This window comes from Seriola aureovittata, chromosome 7 (genome assembly GCF_021018895.1).
Source record: "Seriola aureovittata isolate HTS-2021-v1 ecotype China chromosome 7, ASM2101889v1, whole genome shotgun sequence".
NCBI classification, from domain to species: Eukaryota; Metazoa; Chordata; class Actinopteri; order Carangiformes; family Carangidae; genus Seriola; species Seriola aureovittata.
Genome location: NC_079370.1, coordinates 9,771,958 through 9,794,201, shown reverse-complemented (window position 1 = coordinate 9,794,201; position 22,244 = coordinate 9,771,958). Strand labels below are relative to the sequence as shown.

Below are 22,244 nucleotides of genomic sequence, written 5' to 3'. Positions count from 1 at the left end.
AGAGGAGTGAGAGAAGACACAACGACAATGATGGAGAAACTTTTGATAGTTGTGCAATTCGTTTGGAAAGTTGGCATTGGCGTGCTCAGGACTTATAAGTCCAACATAATGCCACTCCTCTGGCAGTCTTGTCACGAGTTGCACAAATCCAGGGGCCCCGTCAATCAACAAAAGGAGGTTGTTGGAAAGGAATGGAGTCTACCTGTTTGTCTTGTGGTCTAAAAGTCTAAAACCCCCAGACTCCATTGTTCCCTGTTGGATACAGAAGACTAGATTATAGGTCATCGTATCGCGCAAGGATTCACACAGGTTTCAAAACGAATGCCAAAAAGGTGCATTCGCTTACCGCAAAGAAAAATCCTGACAGAAGACCAAAAAAAAAAAAAAAAAAAAAATCACAGTCTGCAAATGCATGTGCACTTTTATCTTTGAGACAATCTATGGTCTCACCAAACTGAAGCTCACCATTTTCTACATTGATCCTTAAAGTTTTAACAAGTACATTGCCAAGAATTATTCTCACCACCATAAACTAATGCCATGAAATAAAACTATACAGTCCTGTAGGAGGCAAGAGGTTCTGAGTGCATCTGACAGGAGCTCACCTTTTTGCCATTATATAACAACTCAGCCAAAAACCTACCATGCATCATGTTCATTTCTTTAACTTGGATGGTTGTCATCAGCGTCTGAAACATTTTTTTGTCCTCTGTATGACAGACCACCAAATTAGCGCTCACCCCTTTTACAACAAGCCTTAAAGGTTTCACAAATAAAATCCCAAACATTGATTCATCCATGATAAAAGTAAACCCAGACAGAAAAGGAAACAGTGCAATCCCAGTAAGAGGTCCTCAAAGAATCACTGGATCTTACAGCACCTCACCTCATTTATCATTATGTAGCAACTCATAACCAGAAACATGCAATTTGTTGTGTTCATTTCTTGAGTTGATTGGTTGTGACCTCTAAAGAGCATTTTTCGTGTGCACTTTTGTCTTTTAGTCCCCCAAATTGTAGCTCACCATATTACCAATGATTCTTTAAGGATTCACAAATAAATACCAATATTTCATTGATCCAGCATAAAAGAAAACACTGCCTAAAAAGAAAACCATATACATACACACATACGTAGCTCAGTGCAAGAAGCTGTAACAGGATCTTGCAACAGTTCAACCAGCCGACATTATATAACAACAAATAGACAAAAACACACTGTTTGTTGTGCTAATTTCTTTATTTTGACTGGTTGTCACATGTCTGTACAACATTGGTGATCTTTCTTCAACACATTCATGCCAGTGTTTGTGCTCCTTTTAAACACAGCAGATTTTAATAACACAGCGCTGGGTCAATAAGTGTCTTTGTGGGCATGGAGTGCTGGAAACCAGACACACAAATGTGCTGAAAATGACACATCCATTGTCAGAGTGAAGCTGAAGCAGACGGTGTCGGTGTAGCTCCATTGAGCTTGTGTTCTAACATCCAGGGGAAAGCGATGTGAATCTCAATCCCATAATTGATTTTGATAAACTAACATGCATGGTGTGAGGAAGTCCTCTTGCATTGAGAGAAAATGGGAGTGCGTCCGAGAGGCCGCCACCCCCCACCCCCTTCCCCAAATCAGCAATGATAAAAGTGGAGCTGAAATGGGTTGTGGGATGGAATCAAGAGAAATGAGATACACCAAATTAGAAGAGATTGGCCTGATGGACTTGGATTAGAAGGAAAAGAGGTATATAGGGAGGGGATGACGAGAAAAGGAGGGGAGTGAGTGAGTGAGTGAGTGCATATGTGGAAGGTGGGGAGGAATGGAGGGGGGTGGGGGGTCTCGGTACTTGGCAGTCTCTGGGTATCTCAGGTTCTCTCCGGCCGGGAAAGCGGTCGATATTTAATTGTTATTGCTAGCATGGAACGCACGGAAGCGGGGCCTGTACGAAAATTTCTCATTTATTTGGTATTCTTGTTTTCTCTCCTTTTCCTCCCTCCACCCACCGCCCCCTCTTTGCGGGGTGAGCTGGAGGAAAGTGAGGGGAGGTGTAAGGGGGGGGGGGGGGGGGGGGGGGGGGTCTTCTGTGCACACTGGGGGCAAATGGAGAAAGGGGATGAGATCCTTGGATGGGAATGAGATCCTTGGATGAAATCTGAAGGGGGGAAAAAAACACTGCGTCCTCCTCTCCGAAGTTTAGTTTCTGTCCCTAGACACATCCACCCTCCTCTCTCACCTCCACGCTGCCCCCCCCCCCCTTTTTACCCTCCTCTCCCCTCACTCCGTCTACCCCCACCTGTCCAAAATGAAAAATCCGTCATTTTCATCAAACGTCCAACCAAACATTATCTACACTCCATTCCCAAAGATCGAATCTTATTTAGAGGCGACGAGATTCGCCATCTGTTTTCAAATTTCATTCCTCCATGAACTTTATTTTCCCTCGACTTTGGACAAAATTATAACCCGATCGATCCGCTTTCTGGCCACCACCCGTCTACATATATTTTGCTTGTGCGGTCTCTTCACTGTGCGGGTCAATTTTCTGTCTGGCGTCCACAGGAACACGTGCAGAACACAGTCTGCAGCTGATAGAAACTTAAATGCATCTCGGGCTGATGTGAGGTGGAGGTTCAGGCTCAGCACCTTCTGTTTTTCCTTCCACCCCCCTCCCGCCTCTCTCTCTCCGTGCGCTCTTCCTCTCATCCTTCCCTGTGCCCGGATCTCTCCCCTTCGCGCTCTCTCCCCTCTCACCTGCCTGTTTCTCTTCCCTTTTCCCTTTTAGACTTTGGTTTCATTGCTAATGTAAACTACATCATACCACTTTCCGACAGTAGCAGGTTGCGGCAGCGGAGTCTGTTTCTTTTCCTGTCAACTTTTTGTTGCTCCGAGGACAACTTTTTCTCTCGCTATAGTCCTGTGCGCTGTTTTCCCATCACACTCCTCTTGATTCTTCTCTCTCTCCCTACGGGCGGTATTCACTCACATTCCAACTCATAGATCACGCCAGAGTAACTCTTCACTAGTGTAGTTTCATGCAGGAGGAAGGATGCGCGCTCCGACCTGTTAAATTGCCCCGATTACCATCAGTCCTCTGCGCACGTCGACAGGATTCCCAACAACCCAAGTGGGAGCTACTGGTCAGGTCAATGAAGGTGCATCGGTGAAGGTAAGCGTCCTGCTTCCTTATTCTGTTACTGACAAGTGGCATTAATAATTGAGAAACGCGTCAGAAATTAGATTCTCATGAGAAATATAATTCACTGGTGAGAGGGAAACATGCGCAGCTCTTTCAGAAATTGATTGATGCAGGCGGTGTGCGCTTGTGTGCCGGAGAGTTGTCGAACAGCGCGCAGTACGCAGCACGTCTCCCTGCAAATAGATCGGCAAACAATTCCTAAAAGGTTTCTGCTTTAAAGTGAAAACGTGTCTGTGCTTTGCATTTGCGATTTCGGCTTCAAGGACCGAGGCGATAAGGAGAAGGGCTGATGCTATAGACAAAATATGTGATGAGAGGAGTGAGAGCGGTCGGGGAAGTGGAACACGGACTTGAGGAATGAGGATGTTCACTTCAAAAAGTTGTCCAACTTAAAACGGCACAGGTGGGTGTGCGTGTACACGCGCGTGCGCAGGGACATATTTCAATGTTTGATGACTTATAGGCTATTTATGATGTGGAACTGTGGATTAATAGCTCTGTATACTGTTTGTTTGTATGTATGTGTAGCCTATGTGTAAAGGCGAACATACACTCATGTATGCATTCCCACAGCCTTAATTATTAACAGTAAATCATCCTTAAAGCTGGTATCAGTGTCAGCTGCTTTACCTGACATGTTCATCCTTTGTGCATTATGGTGCACAACAATCTATCTAAAAGTTTCACCTTTTTTATATAAATTTTTCATATATGCTTATATTCAATGTGGTTAAGAACTCAGCATCATATTCTCGTGGCCTGTGGTGGTCCATTGTGTTCTTATGATTATGATGAACTCCATCCCAAACACAGAGAGTGGAGACTCTAATCTTTGACGTCCAACTGATATACACTCTGGAGCTCTTGCTTTGATAGAAAATGGAAGATCGACTCTTTGAGCTTATACGTGTTTGCCAGCTTTTATGTTATGTTCATTTCAGTGACAAACCAAGGGCATGTACCCAGGTCAAGGTCACTCTTTCACTAACATATGGATAACATCCTTGAGCAGTTTGCTGTCTATAGCTATTTTACACCATGACACGGCTCACAATTTGCAGTTGTATTATGATGACATTCCAAGATCACTACCAGTTCATGTCTTTTGAATTTAGATGTATGCTTTTATATTTCATCAAGGAAACCAAAATTCTCAGATATTGACTTGTCAATCATTAAACACTGTACTGATGCTCACTGTGAATATTGTTGATAGAGTAAAACTGCTTCTCTCCCTCATTCATGGATCCTCTCCCACATACAAGGTGTCCAAAAAGCCTCTCCTGGATACTGTCAACATGACCTTTCATTGATTTCAAGTTCATGTCGCACAAGGTCAAAAGCATCCCTTGTTAAACTGAGATGGCTTTAGCTTTTCTTTCTCTCATTTATAGATCAAAATCCAATGTGCAGCATGAATTTATATTACCCTTAGTGCACAGAGAAATGAGTCATGTCATCTGTGTCTGTTTTAGCCAAGCAGCTGCAGATGAAAAATGTCAGCCGATGACAGTGCAGCACTGCTGCTGTTGTTGAATCGTAGCACAATACAATAAAATTAATAATCACAGCAACTGATCCGCAAAGAACTGAGAGTGCTAAATATAAATTGAGAGCCTAACCAAAATTAACTGACATATGACTCACATTTGACAAAATAAAGACATGCATTGTTTTTCACTGTGTAGGTGTCTTTGTAAACAGTCCCACAAATGTGACTGAACACAAAGATAAGCTTCCATCACAGGACATAATACATGTGAATTTGAACACTTTTAGTAAAACTTTAGACTGTAGATAGTTTTTTTTGAGTCATGCTTATTTGGTCGGTTTAACGTTAGTCTGCTTGATTTTTGCAGCTTCAATTGAAACATTACCTTTTGAAAAGCTGCGGCAATTTCTCAAATTCCAGTGAGCTTTCAGTGACAGGATGAGCAGCTTTTCATTTTTTTTACTTAATTGATGAATTATTGCATTTCTTAAATACTTATCACTAATTTACAATGCAGCTGATGAGTTGGCTGTTAAAATATTCCCCTTCTTTTATGAAGACAATGTAGAGAAATTTTGTTTTTATCAGTTTGTCTTAAATGTTTGCTTTTGCACAGCCAATCAAAAATTACATGGACCCGTCCCGGTTAATTGGAGTATCATGGTGGCACAGATTATGTTGGTTTATATAAATCAAAATTTTAAATAACATAGTTGAGCATTGAAATTCAGTGCTGTTCTCCTTTAAGCAATTGAAATGTAGCAGAGTAGCCTTGCCCAAGACTTTGTGAACTTAAATATCTCCCTTCATCATGGAGAAAATCTTCCTTCCATCGACTGGGGAATGTTTGGATTTCCTGGGAGAAACTTGATTCACATCTAATCTGTAACACCAACACCCAACATAGGGAGAGTGACCCTGCCTGAGACTTCTTAAGTCTGAATTCCTCAGCTGGTTGGAAGATGTTTAGTTCCCACTGCAGTCGTGATATGTTTTTCTTTTTTTCTAAATGGCAATTCCTACATCCCTGCAGTTTTCAAGTCCTCCTGAAAGAACCTCCTATAGACACCGATAATTTGTTAATCAATACGGTAGGTTTGTTCTTATTCTAAACCACATTATATCAGCACCCTCTGTATGAATCAAGGTTCTGCGAGGGCCCGCTGCAAGGGAGCATCCCTCCATTGATTAGGTATTAGCTGCACAACCTCCAACGCCCAGCCACTTGTTTGCAAACGGTGCTCTATTTCAGAGGTATTCAAACGATCACTAAGCATGGGAGCCAATATTTATAGAGGCTTTAACAGGTTCATTATAGTCAGTGGGGATGGTTCCACCGGGGGATGAAGCACTCATAAAGGGCCCAGCGGAGTTGGTCCCCATCCACTGAGCATTTGACAGTACAGTCAATGGCTCCAATCATTCCTCATCTGCTTTATGGTTGTACCGACGTTTATAGCTGTTATGGGGTTAAAATAAAAGCATTAACGGATGTGAAGGACAGGGGCTCTATTCAGCAGTGCTGCATTTAATCAAGGGGTCACTCTGTGTAAAGTCCATAATCCACTTGGTGACAGTAAGTGCCACCCCAGGGTTTTGCTTGTATATGCACACTGTTGCTTCCAGGGAGGCAATGAGTGAAATGTGGGAAAAAAAAAAAAAAAATCCTGCACACTATCAATCACGTTCACTCAATTTATTAACATTTCGGCCCTAACATCTTCATTGTGAAAAATCATAAAGACATAAAGCATAATTCTTGCCTGACTTTTTGACCCAATGCAAATGTCAATAAGATTTTCTTATATGCAAGACATTTGTAGTAGTATTCAGTGAAATGTGCAACGTTGTACATGTAAATAATAATAATAATAATAATAATAATAAGGATTTTACACATCTTCTTGCACACATAACCCAGTTCTTTTCACGATGCTGAATGTTTTTCAAATCATTCAAATCATCGTTATTCTTTTGCACTCTCCACAGTGCTTCCTTCAGCCAAGTTGAGCCTCTGGTTGAATTGTGTCAGTCAAACTACCTTATTTGTGTTCCACACTTTCTTTCTCTCTTTACCTTCCCCATCTTCCAACCAAAGCAGCTTTCCTTTTAGACAGCATGCCCCCTGTTTTGGAGTCACTGACCCCCTTCGGCTCTCGCCTCTCCCTACCCCGTCTCTCACTTAACCCCATATTTCACAGCTGAACTACGGCTAATTTCCCCCCAGTCCTCTGAACAGCGCTCTCTATACTGCTGGAGCACGCTTAATTACCCACAATTAAAGCCAAACGCTAACGAGAAAATTGCTCTGTTATGAAATGACTTCAAAAGGAGTAGAGTAAGTAGAATGGATTGGAGGAAAAGTTGGGTGGTAGCCTCGGGTGGCAGGGAAGAGCGTCTCTGCTGTGTTTTCCCCCTCAAGCTGTCTCAGTGGATGGCAGTGAGCAAAGACTCCGCTGGCAACACTCAAAGCTGTAGACTACAATATTCAACAGCTAAACTCAAGTGTTGGCACTGACAAAGCACAAGTATTCACTTTAGTAATGGAGGAGAGTATGTTTAAAAGCTTAGTTTTGAAAGGGGAAAAGACTTTGTTTTCCAGTTTTACTGCTTTAATCACTGCAGCTCAAAATATACTGTATGTATCTCACATAAAGAAATATACATCACATCATGTTTCATGGCCACGCGGGGATAATGCCAGTTGTTGTAGCAGGTGTGACCAATGGATTTTGAATAGATTGCTTGCACTCTGTATGATGTGAAATTATGGTCGTTCTCTAAGCTGATGGTTATTACAGTTCATGTATTGAAAGAGGCAGCCTGTAATCACTGTACATGCTATGGTCGTTTGAAAAGTCCATGAAGAGTAACAGACATACCATTCAAGGACATATCACACCTGAAGGTGATGTAATTATGAAAAACCACGTACAACATTGTAACCAAAATGAGTTATGGGTGTGTGACCTCAGACAAAGTGTTTGGAAAGCCATGTTTTTGCAATGCACCAAATTTATACAGACTCATGTTTGTATTTGCTGCACAATCCAAGATTTTAAGGGGTTAAATGTAAAAGAAAAAAAAGAACAAAAAAAAACCATTTTCTCACTTACCTCTTGTATCTACTAATGCAAATAGTTTTGTTTTCATTTGCACAAATTAAGAAATTTCTGTCTCCACCCCAGTACAATGGAGTTGAGTGGTATTTCAGTTTTGGTGCTCACAGCAATGGAAATGGAAAAGACAGGGTCTTGCTAGCACCTCTGCAGAGGCGTGCTTATTGATTGCTAACTTTAGCATTCAAACATGCTCACAGAGACTACATCACATTTACTCATCTGGCAGATGTTTTTATCTAAAGCGACTTACAAGTGAGGGGCGTCACTAAAGCTTCAGTGCTGTAGGAAACCTTGGTGTATGTACTAAATACTACATCTATTCAATTAGTGCAAGGAGATCAAGTGAAGAAGTGCTCCGTAAGTGTTAGTAAGGCATGTTAGGGTGTTTGAGGTGTAAGCAGAGGAGGTGGTCTCGGAAGAGATGAATCTTCAAGAGATTTGTGAAGATAGAGGGGGATGCCCCTGCTCTGATAGCATTTGGTAGCTTGTTCCGCCATCGGAGCACCACAGACGAGAACAGTCTGGTGCCAGACGACATTCCTTGGAGGGTCGCAGTGCGGATACTAACACGCTGCTAAGTGCTAAACAAAAAGTTACAGCTGAAGGTGACAGGTCTGTCATTGTTTTGCAACTTTTGGTCATAAATAACAAATTGAAATTTTGACCCGGTGGTTGCGCTAGATGAAAAGTTAAGGGATCGTGAAAGTTATTACAGTTCGTAGTTATGTGAACATGTTTAACAGCTGTCTTGGAAATCCACCCAGTTGTTGAGACATTTCTCTCAAAAGCACAGAGGAAAAGTCAGAGAACATTTCATGGCAGTCCATCCAGAAGGCCTTTTTCATAGCAGACATTTTGGCTTGTCATAGCGGGGAAAGCACAGGTGTAATTGATAACATTAAAAAGGACAGCATTACATTTGGGTGAGCTGATTTCAGGGTCCTGGTACTGTGGGTCCTGTCTCACTGTCATTCCTTGGACCGTGATGGAATTGGGCCATCGTTAAAAAACATTTTCAAGTGTGCTTTTCCTGCTATGACCAGTCAAAATGCCTGCCATGAAAAAGGTGTGACTTTAAGATATTTCATTTGGGACCAAAGTGGTGGATTGACAGAAAGACCGTCATTGCCCTAGAGTTGCGCTACTAACGTGGCTAAAAATATCAACAGTCCCTGTGAACCTTACCGTGAACAGTTTCCATGGGGACTATTTCTTCAGTTGGAAATGGTTCAAATGAAAACCGTTCAAATGTTCACAGTGAGGTCTGGATTATCTTAAGTAGCCAGGACTTAGACCTGGAAAAACACATGGCTGTTGAAATGTATAATTCCTGTTTTCTTTTACCACCACAACTGAAATTCAATTCGCCTCCACTGTATTGGAGCACAAGTAGAAAACCTCAAAGACTTGCATCTCTGTGGCCACATAAAACCAACACGGCTGTATCTGCATGGGTAGATACTGTAGCACTCGCGGGAAATAACAATTATACCTATGTATTTGTAATTTGTGTGAACTGACTTTTCGAGCCACGTTTTTAATTTGCTACACATGAAAACACATGATTTGAGACATGACTAGCAGGAAAAAAATGGCTGATAGGTGGCACCAGAACAAACCTTCCTACAATTAATAAGGTTACACTGTGATCATGACCACATTCTTGTAACATAACAGCATTATCTCACGAAACCCTGCAGAAACAGTCTCACACCAGCCGAGCTGAATTGAGACACCCAGATGTTAGAGTGTATCCGGCACAATATACCTGACCACAAACCCCATTCCCTGTCACAGAGGAATAAGCCGAGCCTTCCATGCGACCCCCCCCCCAAACCCCCCCCAACCCAATCCAATCTACAGCTGGCAAAATGAAACAAATAAACACTAATTTGGATTATTTACGTCCAGTTTACACCACATGACGCAAGGAATGAGAGGGAGAAAAAAGAGCTATATGGTGGGTGGATAATTGTAACAGTGGTAGTAATAAGTGCAGCGGCTACAGTGATAACAATTAGATTTGATTTCATTTGAGAATGCCTCCACAGCTGCTCCCCACTCACCCCTTAACCCCCTTCTTCCCCTTTTTCCCTCCCCCCGTCTCCCCCTCCCCTCGCTCCTCTCCCCCTAGATTAAAGTGGGTGTGTTAATTCCGTGGTGTAGCGATCGAACAGCTCTGGCAACAATGGGAAATGGGCTATTGATCAGAACAGCTCAGATTAAGACTAGGCAGTAGAGCTCTTTCTTGCTCTCTTTCCCCTCCTTTTCTCTCCATTTCCCACCTTCTTCTGCCTGTCTTCCTGTCTGTCCCGCTTGTGTCACACCCCTCCCCCGTGCTCCTCTCCCTCTCTCTTGTCTTTCACACCCACAAAGAAGACGAAAGAGAGTCTTTGCATGTATAAGAGAGTGTAAGAGTCTATGAGGATTTCCTTGTCCTTCCTCCCTATCCCTCCTTCCTTGCTCTCACTACTCCCTCTTCTAATTTCTGTGCCGACAACAATCTCCTCTAACCTCTCCTCCTTTTTCTGAATGTTAAAAACATAATTTTGTAGCTTTGTGAACTCCAAACGATGTATATAAATTGACTGTAAGTGTAATGCATTAGTCGAGCGTATAGTGGAGCCTCTTAAGAGTTCACTCTGCTCAATTTGACATCCATTCTCATGAGATTTTATATCAATCAGTCACATCGAGGCTCTGTGTTGTGCCACAATTAAAATCCGCCCTATCAAAATAGCCCACATACCAAAATTAGCTGTCAAGATCGGGCCGCCGGACGGAACACATTGGATTTGCATTGAATAGATATAAAACATACCAAATGTGAGGAGACAGCAAATCCATACAGTGAAAAGTGAGCTAAGAATCCCCTGCTCTACTTATATTAATTAACTCAGTCAATGTGGATGTGATAGGTCAGTTATTCATCCTCTTCCAGCGCCTCCCTACTCTGTCACATATACCTCCCAGGTGTCAGGCGCTCAGACGCTCCAACTGCTGAGCAGAGATCAACGGGGGGGGCACCCCCAGTAGTGGACGTTAGAGTGAGCTGGTCTGAGATCAGTGGTTAGAGGTTACTGGCATGTTTCACTGTGTCTGCATCTGCTTATGGCCTTTTGGATTTTAGAGGTGACACAAACACACACATTGCATGCATGTATACAGCCAGCAGCATGCACACACACACACACACACACAAACACACACACACACACACCATTGGTCACATCAATATTGCCATGACCCTCAGGGGAGTCAGAGTATTGGCAAAGCTTTCATCTGCTGAGTGTGTGAGAGTGTCTGATATTCCCTTCTATTGAGACACACACACACGCAAGCCTGGTATACAGTAAGAAAAACCAGCCATACACACAACCAAATACACCCTGAGTGTAGCAAGTGTGTGCAAGTGTGAACCCAAAAAATCAGGGCAAGGAGTGGAGTGTGTGTCAGCTGGAGGGTTGAACACGCAATGACAGGAGGCTCAGACCAGCAGTCGACACTAGAGGGCAATAAAGAGGTGCATGGGTTGTATCTGAGTGTGTGGCGGATCTATGTGTTTGGCTTTGGCTGTGACCATGGCCACATTTTACCAGTTGCCTCATACATCCAAACATTTGTGGCTCCCAACAGTTTAATATCACTTTTTTTTTGTTGATACATTTAAACTGATTCAAATAAATGAGTCAATTTGCTCTTTTTTGTAAAATTCATTTAGGACAGTATCTAGCGAATGTTCTCATTATCAGTTAATCTCTTGATTATTTTCTTGAGTAGTTGATGTAACATTTGGTTTATGAAATGGCAGAAAGTAGTGAAAAATGACCTTTGCAGCTTCCAAGAGGCGAAGGTGACATCTTCAGATTGCTGGTTTTGTCCAACCAAGAGTCCAAAAACCCAAAGATATTCAGTTTTACAGTGACATGAAAACAGCAAATATAAAAGCTAGAACCAGAGAAATTTGGGGCATTTTCACTTAAGTGACAAAGAAAAACTCAATTATCAGAATAGTCACCGATACATTTTCAGTTTTTCAGTCAACCTATCATCATCAATCAAAATACTTCTTCTATCTTTCCCATCACTGATACAAGAGATATCCAAAAATGATAGTTTTTACTTCAAATCATGGTCATTCTTTCTTTTACCAGTACCTTGGTTAACACTGGGGGCATGTAATGTTTGCAGGACAAGAATTTGATCTTATTCCACCGTCAGACTCAACTAGACGCCCAGCAGAGAGGAGAGCATCCCATTCTTCCCTCCATTTTCAGCCACCCTTTTCCCATCCCTCAATCTCATCACCTCATCTTCCTCTCCTCTCCTCTCCTCTCCTCTCCTCTCCTCCTCTCTCCTCTCTTGATTCCCTTGTCATAGACTCCGGTTCTCTGCACTCAAGTGAGTTCCATTGGTTTACCTAATTGATTATTAAGTTGCTGATTGGGGATCAATTAAATAATTAAAGTTTATTAAGGGCAGAGTCGATTTACTGGCACGAGAGCCAGGGCATACTCTCCTCTACCCTGTGTGTGTGTGTGTGTGTGTGTGTGTGTGTGTGTGTGTGTGTGTGTGTGTGTGTGTGTGTGTGTGTGTGTGTGTGTGTGTGTGTGTGTGTGTGTGTGTGTGTGTGTGTGTGCAGCTCTGTGTGGGATTTCATTTGTGCAGACAGTTGATAGAAGTCGTGCTATTGAGTCGAAGACAGATAATGAGTTTCATCATAATGTGGATTTTGCTGCAGGGACAGCAGGGAAAACTTTGGAGACAGCGCTGAATTTCTTCTTGGTGATCTGCTAAAGCCAAGCTGACAGGCTGGGCTCGACCTTTTAGTGCGTGGTGTTTTAGGCTTCCTTAATATTCATGGAGGAAAAAGAAAATATTGTTGTGTCTAGGCTTACTCAACATAAAGAGAGGAAACTGCAGTGATTCCTCTGGTTTCAGACTTGAATCCAGCCTGAGTTTTGGGTGAAGGTATTGTGTCACAGAAAATGCTGTCACGCACAGTTTTGTTGCCTCCTTGGAGTGGCCACTTTCATTGCTTGTTTGTGGGGAATTGCTGCGTGATTCAAGTTGAGCAACTTTTGGGGTCAAAGTGTTGGTGAACAAAGTCACTCCTTAGTGGCCAGGAGGTGAGGCAGAGGATGGATGGGGCTCCTCTTGTGCCTCCAAATAGAGCCCCGAAAGAGAAAACACACACACACCATTTCACTACACTCTCTCTCACACACACACACAAACCTCATATATGAGACACAGGAGCGGAAACGGGTCGAATCCTACTTCAAATTCTCTTTCCTCTCGGCTTGTCGACCGGGGAAAACAAACCGACCCGAGGCACAGCGAATGGGGATTTACTAATTAACTACTTACACAGGCACACACACACACACACACACACACACACACACACACACACACACACACACACACACACAGAGAGAGATCGAGAGAGAGAGAGAGAGAGAGATGCACACCTCCTCTTCTCCTCTCCTCCCTCCATCTCCCCCCTCCCTCCCTCTGCTCTCCTCTCCGGCTTCAGGTTGGTAGTAGTGCTGCCTCTCCGGTCGCTGGCTCGCTGCGCCGTCAGAGTGAATGCGTGTGGATAGACTGGTCGCACTTCAGCCGGTGAGAGCTTTAACACCACTTCCTGAAAATAAAAGCTGGAGGTATGTTGTCCTCTTTGTACACTCTATTACATATAATATTATCTTCTTCTTTTTTTTTTTGAATTTGGCGATGGAATTGTTTTTTTTTTCTCGAGGAGAAAAAGTTGTGATTGTTGTCCTTTTTAATGTGTGCTTAAAAAATATGATAGATTTGTGCTGGCTATATTATTGCTTGTAATGATTTTGCTATTATTGGAATAGATATTTTGCCTTGTATTGCGATCAGTTTGAGGATTGCAGTGTGACCCTGCAACAAAAAGTTGAACCGTGCGTAATTTACGCAACCTCTTATTTACTTTTATTTGGTATCTTGGATTTAGTTTCTTTCTTTCTTTCTTTTTAGCTCCCGTCTTCTCTTTGGTAAACATTGTGAAAGTTTACATGCTACACTTCCATCTCTTGCAAGCACACGCACACGTGCGGGAGAGGGAAATAAATATCCTGGTTTTGGCGTGCATGTGTGCGGCTGGACGGGAGCACTTTGATGCGTTCAGCTGTCGGCGTTGGCCCGGATTAGCCTTTAAGTGTCTCTATTTGTTAAGGCGTCCAGCCCTCACCTCCACACCGCCGTATCAATCAGTCAATTAAACAGCCACTCACACACGGCGGGCTGCACGAGACCTCAGCCGGTGCATCTCTCTCTCGCTCTCTCTCTCTCTCTCTCTCTCTCTCTCTCTCTCTCTCTCTCTCGTCCACCTCTCTGCGTGTGCGCGTGTGTGTGAGTGACCCCGTTTAATTTACCCTTTATAAAGATTGGTAGATGTGTGTGTGTGTGTGTGTGTGTGTGTGTGTGTGTGTGTGTGTGTGTGTGTGTGTGTGTGTTGATGCTCGTGCTCCATACTCTGCTTAGGGATGTAAGCGCACGTGCTAATACTTTTGTTTATCTTTTTTTTTAATGCCAATCAATCAATTAGGCTAATTGTTTGCCTTCACATCTGGACCGTAAGTTCATCCACTTGAAGTTCACCAGCCTGCTTTGAAAGAATTTCCTTTACGAACATTTTTATTTTTCAAGTTTAGATCGAGTTGCAGTTCTACTCAAAAACAAATTCCCCTCACAAAAACATAAATAGATAGATAAATAAATAAATAAATAAATGAATCAACCAAGCAGCTCTTGGACTGCGCTGTCTGTGACCACCCGTCAATATGTTCACCCGAGTAAAATGCTGAAGTTTACTCTCGCAGGGCCGAAGCCGGTGATTTGGGTGTGTGTTTTCAGATTCGCATGGGAGTTTGTTTCAGAAGTGGGCGCATCGATACAGCGAGGAGCCAAACTTGAAAAAAAATATTTGGAATAATCTCTATGTGGATTCGCTGGTCTCTCGCTCAGATTTTTTTCTTTTTAGGTGTTTACCCCCTTACAACTTTGATGCATATTTATGCGCGCCGTGGGTGTACTCCCATCAATTATTTGTGCCAGTATATTTCCAGATAAACAGTGTTTGTAAATCAATACATGCATGTAACTATTGCAGATTAAGAGATCGATCAATGGATCCACCCTAACCCCAACCAATGTTATTTTTTTCTGGCGTCAATTATTCACATCTAACTTTACACAACACCAGCCTTCCTCAGTAAAGTTTAAAAGACTGTGTGTGTGTGTGTGTGTGTGTGTGTGTGTGTGTGTATGTGTGTGTGTGTGTGTGTGTGTGTGTGTGTGTGTGTGTTTGCGTGCGTGCGTGCGGTTGTGCGTGTGCACGCGCATGCATGCAGTGCGTGTGAAAACGTGCATGTGTCTCTGATAGAAATTTTACAAGTGAGGAAACTTTAGGTAAATTTATTTAATTTGCAGTGATCGCAATAGTAATAGTAAAATAATCAGAATAATATCAACAGTAATTAATAATAACTAATAGTAATAATGGGTGTATTGCGGTTTTAAAAATAAATAAATAAGCTGATCCTGAATTGTAGTTTATTTTCAGTCATTTTGGTTTTGTCCAACTTTACAATGAGCAGCCAGCCTCACTCCCTCCCTGCTTCAGCCTCGTGGCCTCAGACAGTTCGTCCCGCCTGTGTTCCGTGTGTGTGAAGTTTCAGGCCAACGTGTTGAACCTCTCCTCTCCAGTCTCTTCTATGAGCTCAGGCCGTTTAATTGAATTACTTCCCCGGTTTTGTGCCGCTCCTCGCCGGCCGCCTCATCCGTCTCTCTGCTGTCAATACTTGGGTGGAAATATTTCCGACATTAAGTGGCATTTGGGGAAATTTTCTCCCCACGTCACTCACCCTCCCCTCCTTCATCCTTCACCTCTGCACGGCTGTGCTTTGAACTCTTTAACCCGTCCAATTACATTTGTTATAATATCAGCTCTTTAACGCTGCTGCTTTTTATTTAGCACAGACTGTGCAGGCATACCGGATAAATAAGTCTCTGATAACACTTCTCTGCTCCATTTATTACATTAATAATAATAATAATAATAATAATGATGATAATGATAATAATAATAATAATAATAATAATAATAATAATAATAATAACAGGCCTAATAATAATAATGAGAATAGGCCTAATAATAGTAATGATAATAATAATTACAGACAACTGAATTAGACTGAATATTATAGCGACCAGGAGGCTATAAAACTTATTTTCGTTTCAACTAATGGGCATGCTCTTATATTATTATTATTATTATCATTATTATCTCGAACGAATAATTTGGACTCAGGAGTTTATTTCTCAAAGCATCATGGTTTGAACTTCAAATTTCAGCCTTCCACTTTAAAAACGATGATAGTTTTATTGTTCTTAATCGTTTTAGAATTTAATTTGCTCGGATTAATATGATTAGGATTAATTTTAATAAATTTAGTTTTTAAAATAAATGTAGGGGAAAAAAACTAAACAGCTAAAGTTCTGTCGCGTAAATCACAATTTTCCAAAGACAAAAATATTGCGGTTTCTTTTCTGTGTATCTGTCCTTTTCATGTTATTCATGTATTTTCTTTGATTATTATTATCTTGTAATAAATTCCTAATTTTTGAAGTTACTTTAGTTTTTATGCTCAGTCTATGCTGAGCATCTAACTTACTTTTCGGGCTATGCTCGTGATTCTTTGGCGTGGAATTAAGATTTTAGATGTAACCTTCCTTCCTGTGTTTTTTCTTTACTTTGTTTTTCTTTTTTTTCCTCCTTTCCTCTTTTTTGGAAAAAGACTATTGGTTTTCTTTTATTCATCAGGGCAGTGGACCTATGGGGGCTCTCACCTCTCCTCATCTCCATCTCATTCGGAAAAGAAACTTCTGACAGGTGCGAGAGGCGGGTTTGATTTTTTAAAAATGCTCTCATCCTTAATGTGTTGTCATCTGGAAAGCAATTTCGTATGATCAAAGTGCGGCTAGTTAGTGCGGTCAATATCCTTTCCAGCAAGCTTCTCATATATCGATAACAAGACAGCAGAGCCTCTCGCCGAGCTGCGTTCAGGGCCTCTACCCTCTCTGTGTGCCGATACGTCCCGTGCGTCAAGAGCTATAACCTTTATATATTTCAAAATCTAACATAAATACGGCAAATGCAAAGGACACTCTGGGGATTTTGGGGGGAAATTGTAGCGACGTCAACTCAAGGAGGCGAATAAATAGCATAAAGTGCGATAAGGTCATTCGCAATTAAGTGCCAAAGACGCACTATTTAAGTGATTATTGGAGTATTATAGGCTATTGGTTTTTCTCATACTGGCATCTCTTCCTCCCTCTCGCTGTCTCCGTTACTGTATGGCAGTAAAGGGTAAATAAGATGATTGATCTGTGGTCTACGGGGCACCAGTGGTCCTGCGGGAAAACAACACAACACAAGCCCCAGGATCGGCTCCACTCAGCTGGGCCACCGCGCCTCCTGTCCCCTGGTTTATTCACTGCTGCTTCTTTCAATTTTATTTCAGATTTGAATGAGGAAAAAAAAAGTTTACACACACTTGTCTGGTAAGGACGATTTTGTTGCCAACAGAGGGAATTAAATTGATTGGGCTATCTGTTGTGTTTTCAGTGACGTCTTCGTTCAGTGCGACAGCGGCACTTCCCCCCCATCCCCTCTCCCCTCGCCTCCTCACCTCCCGGGTCGGAACAAAGCGCAGCGGCGAACAAACTCCCAAGTCCAATCCGAGAGACGGTGATCAGGCTTCGGCCTCAGGTGCATCTCTGAGGCGGGGCGACGCGGAGGTCCAGGTGAGTGAACTTCCTCCTCATCTTCACTGTCAGGATCTTAATATCTCAGTCTCCATTTGCTTTCCTCGCTGCTTTTCTATTGCACAGTGCCTTTGTTTGTCTTTTGAAACCGATCACAAAAAGCCCCAACATATTTTCATATTATAGGGAGCTGAAGTCACTTGAGGTCAAGATGTTTTACATAGGGAGGGGTCATGTTGTTGATTTAAAACCGAAGGCCACAGCTGCCTCTCTAGTTTGTCCATGTGGAGATAAAAATTGTGAAAGTTGCAGCTTGAATAGTAATTTTAACATTTTCTAAGAACAGCATTTAAAATTTAAAGATCTATAACTGCTTAATATGAAATCTTTGAGACCCTTTCTAAGTGACTGTTACTCAGTGACTTGCAGATGAACAAAGACATTTTGATTGGGAAAATAATTTTGAAAGCTGCAACATTGTCTTGCTCAGATGCTTTGATCAGCTTTAGAGGCTTTTTCTCTTTTTGGAGTTTTTTTTTTTTTTTTTTGGAGGTTTTATTTTTGAACACTTCATTCCTGCTCTTGAAAATGTGTAGCAGCGTAGACCTGTCTGAATAATCAAAGGTGTCGAATGCGCCATGCAATAGCCCTCGGCCATTACCGATCACATGCGAGACTCTCCTTTAGCCAACCAATGTCTGAACTCTTCCTCTCGCTCCACTGTTCCCACCTAATTCTTCCTGTCTAATATTAGCCCCTTGGCACACCTTAAAATTTGTTTCAGTATTCATTATTCAAGACTCATTACTGTTTTCTAGTAGACACACTTCTGCCTGTTATACTCTGAGCCTATAGGGCACTTGAAGGACTCCTCTGTATCTTTCCCACCATCTCCAAGCCTCTGCCCCCCCTCCCTTCTCCCTCTCCCTCATGGCCCCCTCTCTCCTGTGGCCCCCATACCCCATGTCGTCTCTCGCTGCCACACCTGGTAACTACAAACTTGTACACAACAATAACAGCCAGATGTATCCATCTATCTCTCTATCTAGCCTGTCGGCAGTTAGTGGAGTGGCTGAGAGACTTGCAGGCGTGAAAGGTCAGTTAATCAATGGCGCACAATTTGACAAATCCCAGCGACTCTTATCATCCTCACGGGCGTTTAGGGCCGAAAGGAGGACCACCGAGATAAATGCTTAATCCTGACTGCACTCCGAGAGAGAGGGAGAAAGAGCGAGAGAGGACAAGCACTGGAGCGCTGTGAAGCAGATGGGCATGCAGAGAGGTTGGGAGGTGGGTAGGTGGGGGGTTTTGGAAGAGTTGGAGAGTGGAGAGAAGAGAGAAATGGGAGAAAGAAGGATACATGGAAATGGCTCAAAGCAAGACTGGAAGATGAACAAAAGTGGCCACATTTTTGGAAATGACAGATTCTTCTTTTCTCTGTCCCAACCAGAAGAACGGGCGACTTCGTGGCTCTCAAATCACTGAACTCGCCTCAGGCCGGACAGGCCATGCACGTGCCTTCTGGGCTGACAGAAATCCTAGTTCACTCTCAGTTATGGGTCTGCTGCTGTGTGTAAAGTTGAGAAAAACCAGAGGAAAACAAAGGTGTATGAGTGGTTGAATTCTCCTGTGGCATGTTAGCCCGCCTGCAGCAGTGTGCAACCAAGAGGAAAATGAGCTTTTGTCCACAAGGCTGGCCTTTTTTCCCCCTCAGTTTTTTGAACTGCAGGGGTTTGGAAGGTGGCACAATTTCTTTGCCCTTACACCCTTAACAAGGATCACCTCCGTATGACATAGTGTCATTTGTTTTTGTACTGAACTTGTTTTTTATTTCTTATTGTAGTTTCTGGTATTAAATCTATTAAGGGTAAAGATCAAAATGGTGTCATTGTCACCAAAACTAATTTCTTGAATGTGTGTGTGGTGCAAGTGCACCTTCCGTCCATGTGCTCTCTCACATGGGAGTGAGAGAGCTGCTTGAGCAATCACACTGACAGATGCTCATGTCCTTTATCTCCATCTCAATACAAGTTCAATGTAATTCGATTGAGATTAGTTGCACTGGCATGACAGCAGATCCCTAGTATTGCCAAAGCACTTAGGAGGCAATGACAGGACCACATCGACACGCACTAACACATACACAACACCCTGCGACTGGCCAAGCTTGTAGAGAGACTAAGACACACACACACACACATACGGAGAGACAAAGTGGAAAAAGGAGAGACAGAGTGACAGCCAAGTCAAAGAGGTCCGATGCAAAAATCTCAGGATGACGAAGTTAAAGGATGATAGAAAGTCGTGAAAAGAAGAGGAGAGAAATTATGAAGGGACCCGGATGACGAGCCGAGCTGAGGCATGACAGAGTGCGTCCAAAAAGATGAAAGAATGATTGACTCACAGAGAGAAAGGAGAGAAGAAGGAGGGAGGAGAAATGGAGAAATAAGAAGAAGGTAGAGAAGGTGACAGAGAGCAAAGAGAGCTGAAAGATGAAGAGAGGAGGAAGGAGAGTTCTTGGAACAAGAAAAAAGAGGACAAGAGATAAAGGAAGCAAAGGAGGGAGGGCAAGAGAGGATAAAATGTATAAGAGTGATGTACGAGAAGAGGGGAGAGGAAGAGATTTACTAGAAGAGAGATTAAGTCAAGTTGTCCCCGGTCAGTCATTAATCCGATTTAAGAGCAATTAAGGTGAGACTGATTCCTTCCTAGAGAGAAAGAAATAGATGGAGAGCGTGAAGAAAAGGGGGGAGAAAAGGAGGAGACACAGAGGGAAAGAAGAAAAGAGTGACTTAAAGAGAAAAGTGGGAAAATAAAACAGGTGTCTGGACCCTGAATGCCAGTTAGTGGACAAATTAGAAGCTATGCAGTACAGGAACACAAACAGAAAACGTCATACGTACTTAATTTACACAGTTTTAATATCTGAATACAGGCGCAAAATATCACTTGAAATTAGAGCAATATAAGTATACAGAAGGAAGACTGTTTAAGGTCAAACAGAGGTTTAGGCGAGAAGTGAAATAGTTTTTTTTTAATGTAGTATGTGAGGCTTTGGTCATGGTTTTTCTCACATACTGGTGTCCTTTGAATAACAGACACTGGCTTTTGAACGAACCACGGATTTCCCGTGAGATCAGGATCATACAGAAGAAGCTCCCGACACTGTCGACAGAAGCTTAATGTGAAAGCAACCAAGCAGGACCTCCCGATTGCATGTTAGAGCTCTGCCACCAGTGAGATTATTCCTCTGAGAACGGACAGAAGTCGTAAAGCTGAGTTTAAGGTGGAAGTACAGTGGCCGTTTCCCTCTCGTCAACATGAGACAGTGAAGGGCAGAGAGGAGAAAAAGACAGACAGAGCGACAAAGTCGACGAATCTCCTTTGAATGAAAATGAAAAAAAAAAAAGAAGCACAGAAGCGACAGAGGTAGCCTCCCCTCTTCCTCCTCCTCCTCCTCCCACTCTAACAAACCCCTCCAGTCCCCGCTCGGTGTGCTCTGTTGTTCCAGATGTGTATCAGGGGTCTCAGGGTCGACAGAGGGGTCCCTCCACTGCTGTAGCATTTCTATGTCTATTGGGAGATGGTGGTCCTGATAGCTCGGCCGTCTGACACGTACACAACAGTACATAAATCAAACGCACACATACACGCACTCACTCCATTTATCTCCCACTCAAGCAGTGCGGTGATAGCAGCCAACTCTGCATAGAGTCAGAGAGAGGGAGAGGTTGTGGTCTGTCTTGTTAAGTGGGAAAGTAATGGGTAGCTGTAAAAAGGTTTACTTCTGTTGCTGCCATCTCTATTGTTCAGGCCTTTCCAGTGTTTGTGCCTCTTTTGTTTGATGTGTTTGAACAGTGTATAGCACACTCGGTTGCATCCATAATTGCTGTTTCACATAACTACAGGACAACAGTGTGTTATTATGAAGCCTGTTAAGGCAAAGAATGGAGCAAATTGAACGCTGAGGTCATAGATTTTGTTGTGCAACATTTTAGGCATCTGAATGGAAATGGTTTTTACATGATTTCAGTGAGTCACATCAATGCTGAATACATCTGTTTTTTTTTTTTAAAGCAGCTCACCATTATAGGGAAAATTACCTTATACACATCTCCTTATTTTTTTTTGATTTTTTTATCCTGGCTTTTCTCCCATCAAGATTTTCTCTATTTTTCTGTGTTGCATCCATTGCAGTTTCTACCAATCTGTGGCCCATCACAAGTCCCAGATTGAGAGGCCATTTGGCTGCTGTTGACAGGAGGGAGCAGCTATTGACAGGGCCCTGCCGGGGAGGCGTGTCTCAGGTCCCGCGTCCAAAGCGTTTGTGGCGTTTAATACACTGTAGCTGTGGTCCTCGCAGCCCTCACCCTGCATGCTACTGCCATAGGGATCAATATGCACTGGGGTAGAGAGAAATGGACCATCTGATGCACACTCAAAGAGGGGGGATGAGGGGAAAAGAGTGAGAGAGACAGAAACAGCGGGGAGGGGTGGGGTAGCAAGGGATTTAAAGGAGAAAGAGAGGAACATGCTTGAAAAAGAGGAGATGGCGAGACCAAAAGGAGGAGAAGAGGCAAGAGGAAATGATTAGAGGCACAGTTTAAAAGACATGGAGGCAGAGTGCTGCCCTGCAAC

General features: G+C 42.8%; 1 protein-coding gene across 1 annotated transcript in view; it reads left to right on the top strand.

Annotated features, from left to right (window-relative positions):
• Positions 1 to 13,370: 13,370 nt before the first annotated feature.
• The window catches only part of erfl1 (Ets2 repressor factor like 1), a 42,130-nt gene continuing 33,256 nt past the window's right edge, over positions 13,371 to 22,244 (top strand). Inside the window, exons 1-2 of the mRNA XM_056379771.1 lie at positions 13,371 to 13,471; positions 17,467 to 17,645. The gene's annotated coding sequence lies outside the window, so the exon portion shown is untranslated. The remainder of the gene's footprint in view (positions 13,472 to 17,466; positions 17,646 to 22,244) is intronic.